Genomic DNA, 19550 nt, shown 5'->3' with positions numbered 1-19550 from the left:
TATGCATCACAGGTCCTGTGATATAAAATCCATCCTTTGTCCACCGGCTGTAAAAACAGGCAGCAGGCTGGATTTAGGCCACGGGTGGTCATTTGCTAAGCTCCTCTATAACACGGTGTCCCACACACAGCTCAACAAGATGCTCAAAACCAGTTGGTATACGGGATGGGCAAGAGTAATGCTTCTGATATTTATGTGCTCATGGATTTATTTATTTAGGTACCAGGTATTGAATTTAGGACCTTGCGCTTGCCAGGTAGGCATTGTGCCGCTGAGTTATATCCCCGGCCCACTTCTGATTTTTAGTTGTGAAATGAAGAGACAAAGAAGGTGAAATGACTTGCCCAAGGCCACAGAGTCAACCAAAAAGCTGGGATTAGCATCAGATCTGCCTGGCTGCAAACCTCAGGCACCATCATGCTGCAACCAGCGTCTTCCAAGTCCGTGGGTGCGGCCGTGAGCCAACTCTTTCCGGTGAGAATGTGTTCTTAGGCCTCCGAGATCCTACCCTAGGGAGCAGGACTCCTCCATCAGCCTGCTCCCCACTGACCCCACCAAAGGCCAAGAACTAATATAACCCACGTCCCTATCAACAGAGAAAGCACAAAGAATCCCCTGCTCCTCCAACCATAATGCCACATACATTTGCAGGATCAAGTATCATGAACAACAGTTCATTCCTGGCAATGTTTGGACTCAAATCTGTCTGCCACAAGCGCTGTGCACACTCTGCCCAGATTCCGCTAATTATAAGTCCTATCATCATTATGTGTGATCACAATAAGGTCTTTCTTTTTTGTCTGCTGCGAAGTATTTGGTCCTCTGGGAGGACAAGCCCAGCCATCCCCCCAACAGGAACATCTACTACACCAGCAGCCCCCACACCCCTGAAAAGACCATACGACTGTGAAAATGTTTATCAGAGGTCAAGGGTGGGCTCCATCCCTCATGACCTGACTTTCCTGATCTTGAATCTCAGCTAAAAATTAAGATAATTAGCTCCAAAGAAGAAAATGTATATAAATAAGTTTTGTAAACTGTAGAACTACTTACAAAAGCTAGTGAACAATGCTATTATGAAGCTTATACGATTCTAAACTAATACTCCTACCTTGAATCATGACTTTCTTAGTGTGACCTTTATCTTCTTCACAGAAATGCTAGATAATGTTCTCCGATTTTTTTCCCCACCTCTAAGCCTTCCTTCCTTTCCTGCATGATTGGGAACTGGATTTGTTGTGAATTCTTCTGGCAGCAGCCCAAGTCCAAAGTATGTGTTTTGAACTGATAAATGGCAGATTATACACTATTCCAGGGGCTTGTGTGTAGGCTGGCAGCAGAAGTAGAGGACAAGTCTTATCTTCCCAGGTGGTGGCATCAATAGCCTCTGTGTGACACCAAAGCCACCACCTACATAGGGGAAAGTCACAAAGCCTCCCCGGCATCAGGCCAAGGCTGAAGGGTTCTGAAACCACAGGGATATCAGACAACACCTCACCCAGTCTTTCCAGGAACTCAGGCACCAAGACAAGACTCTTTTACTTAGATTTTGGACAGGGCTTATTTAGAGCTAAAAATGATTCTGCATTATGTGCTCTAATCTATTCATTTTTCTTATAGGGAAACTTAGGTTCATACAATAAAGATGATTTGCCTGACATTGTATAAAGACTAGTTTTAACATTTGAAGCTTTGGTTTAAGTTTTTGTTCTGCAACCTACCAGCTATGCAATCTTGGTCAAGTTATCCTTGTTAAAACCCGATTAATATTACAGTCAGGGCTGGGGATTTTAGCTCAGTGGTTCAAGAACTTGCCTAGTAAGTGCAAGGTTGTGAGTCTGATCCCTATACTGAAAAAAATAAAATAAAATAAAATAAAATGAAATAAAATATTACAATCACTGAAAGCTAGCATTTCAGAATCTACTAAGCCATAAAGGATGATAGACTTTTTGAAACTTTTATAGGTAAGAAGATGCAACTTGAGACTGTACTCATAAGTGAAATAAACCAGACTCATATGTTTACCCCATATGTTTACATCATATTGTCCCACCAGCATGAAAAATTGAAAGAGTAAATAAGGTCTAAAATGTATAATAGATATTGTGAAATGGGAAGAAACTGTTCAAAAGTGAAAAGGAACTAAGAAGGGTGAAGGGGAAAGGATGGAAGGGAAAGAAAAACAAATGCAAGTCAGTTATACGGTGAGTGTCTCTTAGCTCCTTGAAAGGTTTTTGTTAATAGTGATTGGGGAAATTTTAATATCCACATTGTACTCTGAATAACTCACTTTTTGATGAGGTTGTACTTTATTAAATACAGTAGCATATGTGTTCTGCTGTGGTTTGTAAGTGACATCCAAGGGCCCGTGTGTTAAAAATTTGGCTTCCTCCTCGGCTCTGTTGGGAGATAAGGCCTTGTGGGAAGTCTTTAGGTGCCTAGGGGCGCTCCCTTGAAATGTATTGTGGTACCCCGCTTCTTCTTCTTTTTTTTTCCTGCATTTTGTCCATGAAGCAAATGCTTTTATTCTATCGTGTGCTCCTCGCCATGATGTGCTGTCTTGTCATGGGCTCAGGGTAATACGGTCAACTGCCCTTGGATTAAGTAAAATATCTGAAAATATAAGAAAAAATAACCTTTTTCCTCTTTATAAATTGTCTTAGGTATTGGCTACAGAAATGAAAAACTAATGCATATTTATTGGAAAACATTAACAGATAGAGTTGGAGGATTGTTATCTACTCAATCTTTAGAAAATGCCTGGAGGAAAATGAATTTATGCTTCCCCCATATCTCTAGAATTCATTATCCAGCTTTCACTGGTCAAGAATTCACAGTCATTGCACGGCTAAGGTGGATGTTAGATACAACTAACTCCAGTAGATATTAAGTGTCCCTTCTGTTAAAGTATGTGGCTTTCACAGAAACAGCCTTTTCTGTTAATATGAACGTATCTAACAATCAGCTATGATTTTCCTACAGCACTGGTGGAGAACTCACACCATTTGTGTCACATCTGGCTGTTGGTTATCACTGAAACCTCTGAAGTATTTGCCCCCATTGGGCTGTTGTATGTTCATGTCAACTAGGGGCTTTTGTCATATATTGATACTGGTGAAATAACCTGAAGGAATAGCACTGAAAACTTATTTATCATGTTGATCTCCCAACTTCCAAAAGGGTTTCCTCAAGGACATAGGTCTGCTGCATCATTATTGGTTTTCATGGTTAATGCTTTTGGTACAAATTCTACTTTGTGAAATACAGTTTAGGGACCGCGCTCCTACACAGTTACTGAGAAGCTGCCATGGGAAAAATTACTGTAGCTCCTGGGCATGCAGCGGTGAACAAGACACCTACTCTCTTGTAGTTTTCATTCTTACTGTCCGCAAACCTGGATTTTTAGAAGTATAAATTCTTGGAACCCACTTTAGACTTACTGAGAAAACTATGTTTCAAGAATATACATTTGCTGAAGTCCCGTGGGTGGTACACATGTAGTTGTCTCTATGGTCCAGCCTTTGGGAACCAGTGGTGCACATTTCAGTTCTCACCTGGCTCACCTGCTATTCGCTTCACAGCCCGCGGCCATGGTTTCCAGCCCAGCACTTCACAGAAAGTGGGCTGGCTGATGTCACCAGTGAACTTCCAATTGTCAAGTCCCTACTTCGTCTCACCGCCTCCCTTTTTGGCAGGATGCTTCTGGTCATCCCCTACTTTTTGAAATTCCCCTCCCTTGGTCTTTGATGGCACGTCTTCATGGTTCTTTGCCTTCACCCTAGCTGTTCCCTCTCAGAGCGTCACCATCAGCCTGTTTCTTTCCCACTGGTAAGCAATGGTGTTGCTCAGCGTACTGACTTCAGTCACTCCTTCTCACACTTCAGAATGTCTCTCCATACGGTTTCTTTATCTACATTATGCTTTTTTGTATTGATAAATGCTATCTTGATACTGGGGATCGAACTTACAACCTTGCGTCTACCAGGCAAGCGCTTGAGCCACTGAGCTAAATCCCCAGCCCTAACTAGTCTATGCTAAGGATATAGAACTCTGTATACCAGGTCTCATTTCAGAGAATTCAGACTCAGGATGAGTCGTGTGTATTCATTGGTCCATACTCTCAGCATCCCTGCTGGATGGCGTGCATCCTGGGAGTGTGGCGCACCAGTAAGGTTGCCTCTGGATCCTAGTTTAACATCCTAACTACAGGATGAACTTCTGAAGGGAAATAACTGGGTCTTATGTACTTTACTGAGATATAGCCTAGAAAAAAGGTCTTGTTATAACTGACTTGTGTCTTGTTCTTCCCTAGCCAGCTCATCAGGAAGAAACAGAAGGCCATGCTCCTTTCCCAGGAAGTGAGCCAGACTCTTGTTTTACAAAAGTCACCAAGCAACAGTGGATTCCTGCAAAATGAGTACTCACCAATATTTTGCGTTTCAAATTCTCAGCCTGAGAGGGAAGAGGGATGGAAACTATCGACTGAAGGATGAAGAGAGGGAAAGGACAAGGAAGAGAAAAAGGATGAGACACGACTGTGACAGCTTTTGCATGTGTGTATGTGTGTCTGTGTGTGTGTATATATAAAATTTTCATGTATATAGTATAGCTCACACACATGCACATATATGTTAAATAGTAGTTCCTTTTTTTAAAAATTTTATTTAAAAGGAAAAAGAGAAAAAACAAAACAAAACAAGGGTACAAGTAATATAGAACTACAAAAAAAAAAACAGTAAGAAATCACAGGTTAATAGATTACATATTATCATCTTAGAGATAGTTGCTCAAATCACAGTATCAAAGCATACAAAGTAGACACTCAAACAGTGAGGCTGCAAACAGTTGTGTTCAATGATCCAATCAAAAACATTAATATGGTCAGCTATTTAACACCCCTAAACACTCTTGCTGTTGTATCATTTAGAACTCTTTTTTACAACAAAATTTACACATTTGGGGTTTTATTACTCCTTAGTTCTTATTACTTTTGGGGGGGGAGAGAATAAAGTCAAATATGGCAAAACAAAGCTGTCACAGTCAAAACCAAGGATAGACATAGTACATGATGTAAAACAGAGTACAAGGTTATCAACAATGGTTATCAACAATGTCTCTTGTTTCCTTAAAAAGAACTGTCTATCTCATTATATATTATAAAGTTGAACAAAACAGTAGAGAACAAGACCAATAAAACTTAAGCATTGTAAACATTACAGGACTTCCAAAGGAGACAATAGTCAAACCAGGAATAGTAGTTCCTTAGTGCATAGTAAGTGTATTAATGCTAACTTCTTTCCACTGTCTTCAAAATCCTACTTGCTTAAGCAAATACAAAACAAAAACAAAAAACAGTATTCCATTGGAGTAGATCTAATGGCCGAGCTTACCATTATGCCACAGAGTGAGACCAGCACTCCTGAAGTTGGGTGCAGGTTTTGTATAAATATGACTGTGTTTATATTTCTGATGGAACCCTTTGCACATTCATTTCTGCAGCAAGTCTCTGTGCTGACTCTGCACTGGACCCTGTGCTAAGTCCAGGACACAGTGAACACCAGCTCTGAGATATTTAAACCACAACTACCTGTACTGTGATGAAAGTTGTTGAAAAAGCAACATCCTAGCAGCTTAAAGGTGACAATTTAAAATCTGTTACTGTCAATAACAACAAACTTATTTTTTCTCCTAAGGAAAGAAAAGAAGGAAGGTAGGTCACTCAATAGGGAACAAAAACCACAGCAGAGAATGTTTTCTTTTTAACTGGACAGAAGCTAAGGAAAGATAAACATTATGTATTCTAGATTTTCTTTCAGTTCAGTGTACATTGTGAGCTCTTGGAATATCTGAATCTGGAGGCCCTTATTTTAGAGAAACGGCATATAAATTAGGTTTTATCTTGGGAATATCAAACAAGGGGAATGTCACTATCTTAGAAACCCATTCTATACACTGGCCCATCTAATTATTAGCAATTTCTTTATTAAGCTAAAATCTGCTCTAGTTTTCAACTCAAAGTTAGGATTTTAGGACTCTGCATGTCTTTTATGTCCATATATTTTATGAATGGATCACAAAATCAATTTTGGAATTATAGCCAAAATTGTGTTTAATAAAATTAAAGTAGAATAAAATAGGATAAATTAGATTAACAGTTTACATCATGCACCAGAGACTGGCATTTTCAGAAGTTGTCTTAGTTTATAGATTTTTTGACATAAAATATATTTCTTACATTTGGCTACCACTGAAAGATTTATAAAAGCATAAATTCCTTTGATATTTAAAGACTGTGCCATAGGACCTCATGTGCTGTGTCTTCTGTATTCAAAGTCCCAGTCCCCTTGAATATGCCTCATTGCCTTTGTGCTCAGCCTCTTCCCTGTGCTCTTACTGAGCTCTCTTGAATCACGGGACCTCCAGTGAAGACAGAACAGGGAGAGAGGGTAAAGGACAGCACCATGTCTTAGAGAAAGGAGCTCAGAAGTTCTCTGCTTCTCTAGGTGCAATGTTCTTCCACGTCTGCAGCAGAAAAGTACCAAGATCACTGACCCCAACACATTCAGCTTCCAGAAAAGTGTTTGTGAGAATCAGATTCAGAAATATGAACTGGGCAGCTACCCTGCCAGGTCTCAAGGTAGTGCCAAAGACCTGGGTGAATGCACCACCCTGTGCGTTCCTGGCCCCCTCATACTCATCACCTTGCTGAGCCTGAGAGGTACGAAAGTATAATTTCTACCCCACTTTGCAGTAAGGAAAGAAGAGTCAGTGAGATGGATAACAAGCATCTTGATGTGTTTTAAAACTTATCAATAAAACTTGCAATAAATGATTGTCAGCTAAGCTAAAGCATGATGTAGATGACAAATGGTGGTAGCTCTTACTTCAATAGCCCTTGGTTGTTTTCCAAGACACTTTAAAATCCCTCATCCCAATCATGCTGTGATGGTACAGGGCAGATGACAGGCTTCCCATCTTGCATGTGAGGACATGGCTCCAGGGACATTAAGTCACATAGTCAGAGCGCACCATGGCTAGAGTTTAAACTTGAGTCACAACTCTAAATCCAGTGTTCCAAATCCTTTTGCCTAATGCTGACAGTTTTCTCCAGACTCACTGAAGCAAGCTGCTTTTTCTCTTTCCTGGGCCCCTATATTTGCAGAGATTTTGGAATGCTAAGACTTCTTCCAGCTAGCCAATGAGGGCCAAGATGGCATTGTCACTCGCAACTCTAGGATAAGATGGATGCTTCTCGCAAATGGTCGACAAGTTTGGGCCAAGCTGTAAACATTATTTACATCCATGTTGGACAGCAGCCGAATCTGCCATTCAGTGTGCCAGGAAATATATGAGAAAATCAGGCGGCCTTAATCTCTGCAGCATGTGGAAAGAAATAAAGTCCACCTTGACTGATAGTTGACTTGATAAATCTTCAGGGGATTAAGTCTGGCTGGAAAAGAAATGGCTGGGGAGCCAAAGTGAAGAGGACTCAACGAGGTATGGCCTTCCAAGTTTAAACTTCTAATCTCCAAGGAGCAGAGTGACTTTGTAAGGAATTCAAGAAGAACGCAACTCACTCAACATATAATAGGATCCTAAAATCCTGCAAATGTTTCCGCAAGGTCAGAAAAACGAAAGAAGCATACTGGTCCCTGTTGTGGGATGACTGGACTCTCAAGCAGGCTGCCGTGCTACCTTGATAAGAGCGCCATAAAATATTACAGGACTGATGACATTTGCAGGTGTTGACACCTATCCAAACTCATCTGCTAAACAGAGAGCTTAATAGATAGGAAGCAAATGGCTAAACATATCCATGCATTCAACCCAACTGGCAGACTGGCAAAGTCAACACAGAAATAAATGGAGTTTAATCTCTGGAGTTTCATCTTAAATACTGTCATTGGATACCTGAGGTGGCACATTCCCCCCTTCCCAACTATTTTTCTTCAGCTGGAGGTTTTATTTTTTTTTATAACAAGCTCCTCTCTGCATTTGCAAAATATACAAACTAAGCTTCCAGATGGACTTCTCAAAGTATAATTCAAACATGAAGGAAACAAGAAATCCACAAGTCAAAGGTGAGTGGGAGGTTTTCTTCTCCCCCAAATCTCTAGGGAGTCCAATTCATTCAACATGCTCACATTCTGGTTTCATTTCCATTTTCTGTAATAAGAGATGAAGATGTAATATGTCAATGTTGATGGATCAGAGAGATGATGAATTCCAGGCTAAAACACGGCGACATCTGCTTGGAAACGAGATGGAAGAAATTAAGATGCTTACCATGATTATTTTCCTCCAGAGCAAATTTATAGTATCTTTGGTCTCAAGGGCAGAAATTCCAGACAGATTAGCTTTCCATCTCCTAGGTAACTCTCTGAACTGCATAGCTATAGAAATTCATTGCTTTAACACTGGGTGTCCCTATTAGGGAAATATCTTAAATTCTATGCCAACAAAGAAACTCATTGACTACTAAGCAATAGTCATGAAAATATTTATGACATAGATTACAAACAGGTGCTCCAAATAGAACAAAAGCTGAGGTTATTACTACTTGGACTAACTGGAAAATATTATTTGCACCTAGCATAGTACATTTATACTTTCAGTAAATATTTCCTCTGGGTTATGTGTCCTCATATTCTAGAAATGATAAATTCACTTAACTACCAGGGAATTGCCAAACACGAATAGAGCTCTGTAAATAATAGGTGCCGGTACTATAGTACTTGCCTATACCATGGTCATTCAAACATTATTCAGCAGAATTTATCTGGTCCTTGCTACACATCTGTGCTCAGAACTGGAGAGCAAAAGTAGATACAGTGTGATGCCTGCCTAACTTGAAACTTGTTTTATTTATTCCTTGTAAAGTTCTTAGACGTTGTAGAGGTATTATCGTGTCTATTTCACAGATGAAGAAACTGAGGCTCCACAGTGTCACACCAAGGTCATTACCAAGGATTAATTGCTATCCTGACTTCTTTCTTTGAGTGCAATGCTCTGCTTACTTCTTCACATGCTGATCTGATTGGGAGGAGACTACCAAGGATCTTAGATGACTCCAGCTGTAAACAGCTATAGTGCCTGGGGGCCACTGGAACTGTCTTTTAACCCATTATTAACATCTACTTTCACTTTTCACCCAGATGTTCAGCGCTGTACAGACACAGCTAGGTTCTCCATCAGAACTGAGTAATGTTTTGCAGAAATTACTGAAATACTCATTGAGAAACTATTCGCTTCTGATTGTGTTTTGAAACGATCCAATGGGGAAACAGTTTGGGCTTTTTTGAAGCAGCTTCTCTCAGAACTTTAGCAACCGGAGTTGTAAAATGTTCCCAAAATATTGCCTGGCACAAAAATCTCTTTCAATGCAAATGAAGCATTGATGAAAAGTTATTTGGAAAGAGAAACAGTAGTTGTGAGTGAAACTCATGCGCCGCTTGGTTGTCAAGGAAATGAAGCTGCCACAGAAGCCTGGGATCACGGAGAAATCTCTGTGATGTAGGGCTCAGCACACAAGTCACTTGCAGGGGACAAGAAGAGCACTTTACTCCCATCTTCTCTACAATTAATCTGATTTTTTATAACGCCAAAATCAATATGCAAGCACTCCATGAAAACAACAATAAAATAGAGATAATTAGGGATCACAAAGCCTCCGTGTGAGACCTTGGGCAAGTCATTGAACTTCTCTGAATTTTCATTTCCTTATATCCAAAATGAAAGACGATCACTTCGTAGGATAAATATGATGAACTTTGAAAGCGTGCATTAGATTGTAGTATATTTGAACCCATATTTTCATTTCTTATTTATATAAAATTTCCAGGTCCAAGTCAAGATTGAGCACCTTTCCAGTGCAGTCTTACTTCAGCTGCCCAGGTTCCTACTCACGCTGCATGTTTCCTAGACTGAGCCTCCAGGAACTGACTTCTGAGAGTTCGGTTCTGTGTTGCTTGCTACAATCCTGGTTTAGCAAAGCAAGGCCTTTGACTGATCTTCCACATATTCCAACAGGCAAAAGGCCACGCAATGATGACACTTAGGCGTCTGACAGGCATCTGAGTGTAGTTCTCCATTTCTTACTGTCTCGGCCTGCTGTTTCATCGGTTCTCATCTCAGGAAATGCTGCTCTACCTTGGTGCTCGGATCAAAAAGTGATGCTCATCTTTGACACTTGTATACCATTTATAGACACTCCCATTCCTATACAACCTACCTCCAATTACCTTTATCTCTGTTTTTAAAACGTATCTTGAATATAACCACTTTTCATTCCTCCTCCACGCATACACTTTCCTCAACTCACAAACTTCCTTTAGTATATTGCAAAAGGGTCTTCACCAGTTTGCCTTTTCTAGCCTTTCTTCACCACAGTATAGTCCATTCTCTCTAGAGCAACCAGAGTGATCATAAGACACAGCTCAGATCAATCAAGCAATCAGTCACAGAGACCCCCAGTGGCTTCTTGTCTCCTTTAGAATGAATTGCAAAGCTGTCACGGTGACCTGCACAGCCCTATCTGATCCGGCCTCCCAGCTAGCTTTCAGTTTTATTTCCTGCCGTACCCTCTCTGCACTCTAGTCCAACCCACAAGCGATCTAACTGCTTCAGAAAATTTGGGCTTTTGGCTCCCTATGTGGAATATTTTTACCTTAGAGTCATGTGGTTTGCTTCTTCACATAATTCAAGATTCTGTGCAGCAAGTCCTTTGTTGATTTCCTTTTTTTTTTTATAAATATCATATCACATCATACTTTAAATATCCCTTACTGAAATGCTTAGAAACAAATGAATTTCAGATTTTGGATTTTTTATTTTGGAATATCTGCATATAATAATGAAATATTGTAGGAAGATGACACAAGTTTAACACAAAATTCATTTATGCTTTATATATACCTTCATAGCCTGAAGAGAATATTCTATGATATTTTTAGTGAGCCTCCGTTTTGACTGACACCCATCACATATTGTTGGTGTAGAATTTTCCACTCACGGTTTTATGCTGATGCTCCAAAAATTTTGAATTTGGGATAATTTCACATTTTTAATTTTTGGATTAAGGATGGTCTGTCTCCCTGGAAGGTAAGCCCTCTGCCGGCAGGCATTTAATCTTTTCATTTATCACCATATGCTCACATTTAGATTAATGCCTGTCACATTATAGGTGTTATAGGAGGCTGTGAAAAATACCAGTTAAGCCCTTCAGCTGTCTCTCAGTTGGGGTATACTTAATCCACTTTGGTCAGTGCCATAATTGAGGATTCAGAAAAGATCACATGTCAACAAAAAGGTGGCCAGCCTGACCTGAGAAATCATACTCAGGAATGACTAAAATGGGTGACGTTTCCAGTGGACTCCAGCACACAATGAGGAGAGAAGCTGCTTGATCTTCAGTATCCATGGGGCCTGACAGAAAGCCTTGGAATAATAAAAGAGTCCTGAACTAAAGCCCTGTTTGTTGAACCTGATTTCACCAAGGAACGCCCTGATCTAATATGGTCTCCTAACCAGCATCAAGTGCTCTAGGTAGATGACCATGCCAAAGAGAAGCCTTCGTATCTGTCTCTGTTTCACCAGCATGTTTTCAATCTGCTTTTTTCTTGAAGATCTACCCTATGCCAGGCTTCAGGTTAAACTCTGTGCATGCTTTACATTGTTCATATTTACTTGAGAAAACAGAAACTACTCTTATTTTACAGGTGAGAAAACTGAAGCCCACAGGCTCAAATTTATACAGCTAGAAAGTGGAGAATTGAAACTGAACCACATTCTAAATAATGCTATCTCCTAACACATTTCAACTGAATGGTTGTCCTGGCACTATGCCCGAGGTGCAGATGAACTGGGCTTCTGATTTATTTCTTGCTGTGTGGATACAATGGTATTCCTAGAGCTGGTAAGCAGAGACATTGAGCCTTGGCCACAATGAGCGCCCCCAGAGACCTCTGCTGGATGCAGCGTCTAGGACCCAGGTAGCTGTGAGAGACATGACCTCCCTTTGAACCCGAGAGAGTGTTCCGTTGTGTTTGCCTCCCAGCGGAGACTTGCAGCCTATTGCCCCTGCCTGAACTGGGGTCATGGGACTCACACTCAGAAAAGGTGAATTTTAGCTTGATTAGTGATTGTGAAACTCTTCAAGTTTCAGTTCCTAGGGACTATCTTCTTCTCTAAGCTGCTTCTCATGAAGTCTGTGCACTATGCAGGCTGGTCACTAGGAAAGTTTTCGTAAATATTCTCCAAGAAGTCTGTCTTCTGGGCTGGAGACAAGCCCAGAGACAAGCAATTCCTGGCCCAGAGACAAGCAATTCTTTGCCCTGAAGCTTGCAGAAAGGATGGTGTTTGTCCCACATGTCTAAGGAAGGGGACAGTTTCCAAAATAGGTGCCATGAGTCTTGATAAAGGTACTCAGCTCCTGCCTGGTGAGAGTCTAGGTAATGTCCCTTCTGTGGCTTCCAGGGTGCAGTGCACTCTGAAGTGGAAATTTCTTCACCAAAGATGGAGTCAAAGAAAATCCTCAGTTAGCAAGATAATCAGGCTTCATACAAATATCATTTCTTGTGATTTCCCAAAACTTACTATGCTCTGCACAGGTATCACCAATAACCAAAGTTACTCTTCTCTCCAGAGCATGCTGAGAGAGAAAGCTGTTTTACTGAAGATTGTTTCTTTGACATTCATGCTCCAACAAGGATAGTCTCTTCTGGGCCTAATTTGACTTCTTTATGTGCCAAGAGGAAACTTTCTCTCTGAAGGGCAGGCACACAGATATCTGAAGAGGTCTTTAGGAGGCACTTTATAATTTCCTTGAATTTCCTAGAATGTTTGCAGAATAATGTGTATTGATTAGCTGTCTCTTTCAAAATGCTTAAAGTTCTCCTCTCCTTTGATTTTTAAAAGGGAATTAACAGTGAAGAAGAAGGAAAAAAAAAGAAACTCATGTTTTCTAACCGAAAGGAGTATGGCCTTAAAGCCCATGAAATATGACTGAGTCCATGCAAGGACTGTGAAAGTCAAATGCCTCTGCCTGATTAGCTTGAAATTGGGGTGATGGAAACAACATAAGTAGCGGCTCATAATCTGAACTTGACACTAATATGCACAGAATGACTAGAAAGGGACTCTGGGATTCTAGGGTTGAGTTCAAGGGCACATGACCTTTAGCTTCCCAGCTCAAAGGGAAATGGATGTCTGATCCCACCACAGACTTGGTTTCTGCACTGTAACATGCAAACCATTCTGCACTCCTAGACTACTGTTCTAACAGAATTGAGAGTTCTGCTTCCAGTCAATGACTTGGCACAAAACAATTGACAATGACATCATATGACAGTAAAACGAGCTCATTCGAGTTTTGTCTTGGTTTGATTTTTCTCAGGTGATCCACGGGCAGAACCTCTCCTATTTTATCTTGTACCCCCAGGCTTCTGCTGGTCACGTCAGGAGACTCATATTTTGAACAATGAGGATCACTGACAAGACTTCAGTACAACATGATATATAGGTGACAAGGTTTGCCCTTGGAGAGGACGCTGGATTTAGAGACAGAAGACTGGAGCTCCATCCCTCACTGTTGCTACCAGCTGTATGATTTTCCACAAATCACCTTGTAGTTGCTTGCTACATATATGAAATGAAAATCTGGAAAATTCCAATGGCTAATCTTATGTAGTAGGTATTACCATCCCTGTGTTGTAGATGAGGAGTTATTAAAGTCATGGAGTTATTTAGGAAAAGGACCAAGACAGCACAAAGGCTCTCCAACCACAGTTCCAGTGAGTCCTGCACCACGATCTCCTACGCTGGCCTTGTGTGAAGAGGAGGGAGTTGCTGAGGCTTGGTCTTTACCACTGAGAGGGACCCAGAAGAGGAGTGAGAAGAGAAGAAAGAAAATGGGCCATAAAGTACTGCTTGTCTACCTCACTCAACACACAGGCCAAGTAACAGGTACACCCTTCAGTGTCTGAGAGGATTGAAGGGTGAATTTCTAAACCTTTGAGGATCACTACAAGGGAAAGTGTCTCACGAATGAAGCTAAAAGCCTAGGATCCATTCAAGAGGCTGGAGGATTCTGAGCTTTTGCCTTGACGTTAGATGCCCTTCACGTTTAATACATTTTAAGCTAATTACTTAACTAATGAATGCACAGTGCACTAAAAGTTTCACATTAAACTTCCTCCCTCCAGCCCAGTTTCAAATGCGAGGAGGAAAAAAAAAAGTACAGCTCCTAAAACCATTTTCTGTTTTCAAAAGTGCTCTTTGAGGAAGTTAACATTACAACAAAGGAGGTTACACAGAACCTTCCCATATGGGCTTCTCTCTGACTTTCCTGGAGCCTTTTGATGATCCACCCTTAGTACCAGCCCTTTCTACTCCTTGGCCAGGTCGCAGTTGCAACCTCTCCTCCTCTCCGCAGCCTTCTCTGATTGCCCCACAGTGTTAGCAAGCATCTATACTCTTTGAACCCAAAATGCCTGGAACCACCCTCTTGGTACTTTTTGCTTCTGTGTCTGTCTTCTCATAAGACTGAGTTCCTGTGGGCAGTGGTTGAGAATACTTCCTTCACCGTAAGCCGATCAGCGCCTGGCACATGATAGTTGGTGCTAGATAAATATGTGTTGGCTGAATCACCAGCTCTGTATTAGTTTCTCCTTCTTCTCAACAAAATCTGAGTCACCAGCACCTACGGTACGTGGCATTGTGTCAGGTGATGTGGGACCCAGAAGCACGTCTACATTCTTGAAGGACATCAGTGTATAATTCACTCTAGGATGTTAGAGAAAACATTTCATTGGCATTCAGGAGCACCCTGTTTCAAACCTCCGTTTCTTTATCTGTAAAATAGAAATATATTTACTGTGTCTACCTCAAAGAGCTATCTATCCTAAAGATCACACGTGCAAAGTAAATGAGAAGAGCTAGTAAATAATGAGCATTGTGCTATAAGTGCATACTTTTTGCTGTTATTGTGAGAAAAAATGCATAACAAAATTTACTGTTTTAAAGTACACAGTTCATGGCTACATATGAAGTGGGTTTATGAACAATATAGGAATCCAAACAGTCTGACTGATAAATTCAGGATTTAATTAGTTGGGCTCAGCAACCACTCGATAGAGACCTCTGTTTTAGAGTCCCACCGAGGGGCACTGAACTGTAAAGTTACAGAGCTTTTAAAACAGAGAACCACCAAAAGACATCCTGTTGGAAACAATTTAGCTAGAATCTTAAATTAATTTTTGGTTGACACCTGTATCCTGCTTCTTTGCTGAGCAGGTTAAGTTTTTCTCTTGTGGGTGTAGCTCATTCTGCTTTTCTCATGGGACTTGTACTATGATAATTTTCCATTTTCCTGGATCAAATACAGAGCACTAGTTAAATACAGGGCTCAAGATGGTGTCAGTTATGCCAAGCCACGATATACATTATTGTGAAACCATCACTACCATGTATCTCCAACATCCTTCATCATCCAAATTAAATGTATAGAATTTTTATAGCAATATTAAGAAGGAGGCAAGCTTTCATAAGCCCCTTTTATGAGCTCTCCTAAGTCTTTGCTCTCTCTAAGTCCCTTCACAGGTATGTGGTGCAGGAACTCTCCATGACCAAATCCCTCACTTCATATAAAGGGAAACTGAGATCAAATGGGAAAGTGACTTGGTCAAATTCACACATGGAGTTAGAGGCAGGGCTGGACCAGAACTTGGGCATCTGGTAACCTTTTCACCAATCTGTCACCTATAATCTCCCTCCTATGTTTCCTTGAGTCAGTTTTCTGTATTTCTGGAGAGCTCTTCCTGTTCCTATTGAAATAATTTCCTGGGGCCAGGGATTTAGTTCAGTGGCATAGGCGCTTGCCTGGCAAAATGTGAGGTCATGAGTTTAATCCCTGGCATCAAAAAAAAAAAAAAAAAAAAAAAAAAAAAAAGAAAAGAAAAGAAAAAGAAATAATTTCCTATCATTTCTTATAGACTCCTGATACAAGAAGGTTCCAGCTCAGTTGTTTGTTGAATACAAATTTAGTTGCACTTATAGTTGTTAGTGGTCAAGGAATATTTTTTAATATGCCTGCCAATCCCTTAAAATAATACATGTCCAATTTCCCATTCAAAGGTCATTTTAATGCATTACATTTCCCCCAATACCTTCCCTTACTCTTTTTCTGCAAAAGTTAAAAACAAATCAGAACAGAACAAAATTTCCCCTAGAGAAATTTTAAAATTCGTTGTTAGGTTCATTGATCTTTTCTTGCCTAGAGAGAATTTAACAGATCTAGCCTCAAGCCCATAGAACTGGAGACAGGAACAGGGAAAGAGGGTTGGGAAGGCAGAAGAGTAAATCATATAACAACTGCAGAAAGAGCAACATTGGCTGCATACTTCTACAGCAGTACCATACTTGGCTCTCAGCCTTTGTTATCTAGTTTTTAGAAGACTTAAAATGTCTCTTCAAATTTATGTCCATCCAGAAACTCAAAATGTTACCTTGCTTGAAAATAATGTCCTTGTAAATGTAATTAGTTAAGATGGTTATATTGGGTTAGGACAGATGCTAACATAATGACTGGTGGCTTCATAAAAGAAAAAACTCAGACCCTGTGATGGTGGGTGTAGAAATTGGACTGATGCATCAACAAGCCAAAGAATGCCAAGGATTGCAGAAAACTCCAGAATCCCAGGACCAAAAAAAAAAAATTCTTTTCTAGAGCCTTCAGAGGGATCATGGATCTGCTGACACCTTGAGTTTAGATTTTTAACCTCCAGAACTTTCAACATTTTCTGTTAAGGAACCCAGCTGGTGCTATATATGGTCTAAAAGTGTTGAATTCAGCATTGTTGATCTTTATAACAATGAGGGTAGAGAATCATGTGATTAGTTTCTGCTGTATAGGGGAGGCAACCAAGACTGGAGATATAAGACAAATGCCAGTATCACAAAAGAATGGACATTATCGTTAGGTTTTAATCAATACCCATCGCTGTCAGGCACAGATATGTGCCTAAAGAGTGCTAGCTCCCTTCCTAGGAACCATCCCTTGCTTTCCCCTCTGGACAGAGTGGGAAATACTGGGTCTCTGTATGAGGAAGCCATCTAGAGCAACATAGACTATGAGCCCAGAGGTAATGTCCCATACCTCAGACAGCTTGAGCCTGGGTGTCAGTCAGTCCTTTTCAGGATCCCCATTTCTGACTTTTTAACTCTGGTTTGTGGGGAATGAAAAAGAATTTTAAAAAAACACAGATCTTTGATAGGCTTAAGAACTAGTCTTGATCTAATAAGACAAAATTGAGTTGCATTTAAAATGTGAAGTGCAGTTATCATTGGCCTTGAATATGAAAACATTTCAATTCCCATTTTCTCCTATTCATTCTTTTTCCTAAACAGAAATTACCTAAAAGTTATCTCCCTAGAAAGTTTAAAATGAGAATATTGAAATAAAATATAGCCATCATTTTTGGTGGAAATATTTTAGTTAATTGACCCAGAGCCTTGAACATCAAGCTGAAGAGTTTTAACTGTTGCAGAAACTACAGGAGATCATCCGAGACCAGTGAGTCAGGAGTGATGTCCTTTTTTTACAAAGGCATAGGTTAGGAGAGAGACTGGAAGGCCATTTGTGAAGGCTGCAGCAAATTCCCACAAGAGAAAGCTGAGGTCGGGGTTTAAGTGAACAGGCAGACGAGACACATCTTGGGTACAAAATAGGATTTACTCTGGACTGGCTGCGACTGTGGGGGACCAAAAAGGCAGAAAGCTGGGACTTTAATAGTCAGACGAAGGTGAAAGGAAGGAAAGAGCAAAGGCCACACAGTGACGTTTGTATGACCCTGGGAACCTCAGCCACTGATGTGAATGTCGATCTGCTCATTTCAGGTCTTGGTTTTAATGTCAGAAAAATAGACTTCTGTCTTGTTTAAATTGCTTTTTGTTGTTATTGTTGTTTGTTTGTTTGGTTTTTCTGTTCCTTGTAGGCAAACATCAACCTAACTGCTATCAATACTGAGGAACTCTGTCTTTCATTAAAAAAAAAAAAATCTATTAATCCCTGGAATATTCTATGGTTCTGAAGGAAGCTTCTCCCAGGTTTCCCATTTCCCAGCTGTCTCCACAGCTGACAGCTTCTGCTAAAGTGTAAGTTAGGCTCCCTTTTTTACTCTAGTGTCTTTGGTGATGCTCTTACTGAGTGTAGCACTTGTCTTACCCTTTCTATTAAACAAAACACTTCTTAGATCCCTCTGTGCAGTGTTCTGATGAAGAAATCTCCAACCTGCCCTTCAATCTCAAGTGCTCCATCTGAGTTCCAAGATCCTTCCTGTCCGTCTAGCTCTGACCAACCTCATGTTATTTCCCACCTTCTCTCAACATGAATTTGAGTTTTAATCAGGTCAGTCTTCTCTCCAAACTCCCTTCAGTATTTCCAGCTCCACAATCCACCCCATTTATCCTTTCTATGTGGAATATCTTCGCACCTTTCAATAAGCTGTAACGTGCTTTCAGCCAGCTCTGTCTTCCCAGGATGTGAACAATTCAGCAAGTCATTAGACTGGACAGGCCTGGTTTGAGCACATACAAAAATCCAGCAAGGTTCTTAGTAAGCTCCCAGCTAGATATTACACAACTTGAAAACAGAGCTCCTTTCAAATACCTCTTCAGCATCACCTTGCTCCTTGTAGTTCTGAGTGATCATTATAGAATCCTGAGTGATTCTTCAAATGAAAGAAAAAAAATACCAAATGAAAGTGAAATTATTTAAAAAATTATAACTAAGATTATGTGATGAAATAGACACATACACATACCATATATATTTTAAATTAGAAATACAACCTCATCTTTTAAATTTAGAATTAGTTTTAAATTAGAGCTTACAATCTTGCATCCACAAGAATGACTGCCATGAGTAAAAATAATAAACATATGGGGCTGGGGATTTAGCTCAGCGGCATAAGCACCTGCCTTGCAAGCAGGCGGTCGTGAGTTCGATCCCTGGTACCGATAAAAATAATAATAATAATAAACATAAAATAACAGATGTGAATGACGATGTGGGGTAACTGGGAATCCTGTGCATTGCTAGTGGAATGTAAAATGGCACTGTCACTCTGCAAAGAGTGGAAGTTCCTTATTATTAACAATACAATAACCGTACTATGTAGGAATTCTACTCCTTGGTTTATATGCCCCCAAATTGAAATAAGGTCTTAATAAGTTATCTGTATATCCATCCTCATAGCAACATTATTAACAACAGCTGAAAGTTGAAAGAAACTCAAATTTCCATTGATGGCTGAATAGGTAAATAAAATGTAGTGTATACAAATATTTACTTTTAAAAATAAGAAAATTCTTTTACATTACAACCTGGATGATATGGACGATATTCTGTTAAGTGAACTAAATCAGTCACAAAAAGATTAGTGTTGTATAGTTCGACTTATCTGAAACGCGAAGAAAAGGTAAATTTGTAAAGACAGAAAATAGAATGGTGGTTCCCAGAGACTGGAGAGAGGAGAGGATGGGAAATTGTT

This window comes from Cavia porcellus, unplaced genomic scaffold, assembly GCF_034190915.1.
Source record: "Cavia porcellus strain 051 isolate PalLab524CR breed Dunkin Hartley unplaced genomic scaffold, mCavPor4.1 scaffold_1, whole genome shotgun sequence".
Taxonomy (NCBI): Eukaryota; Metazoa; Chordata; class Mammalia; order Rodentia; family Caviidae; genus Cavia; species Cavia porcellus.
The sequence above is the reverse complement of the archived record's forward strand: the minus strand, read 5'-3'. Positions refer to the sequence as shown.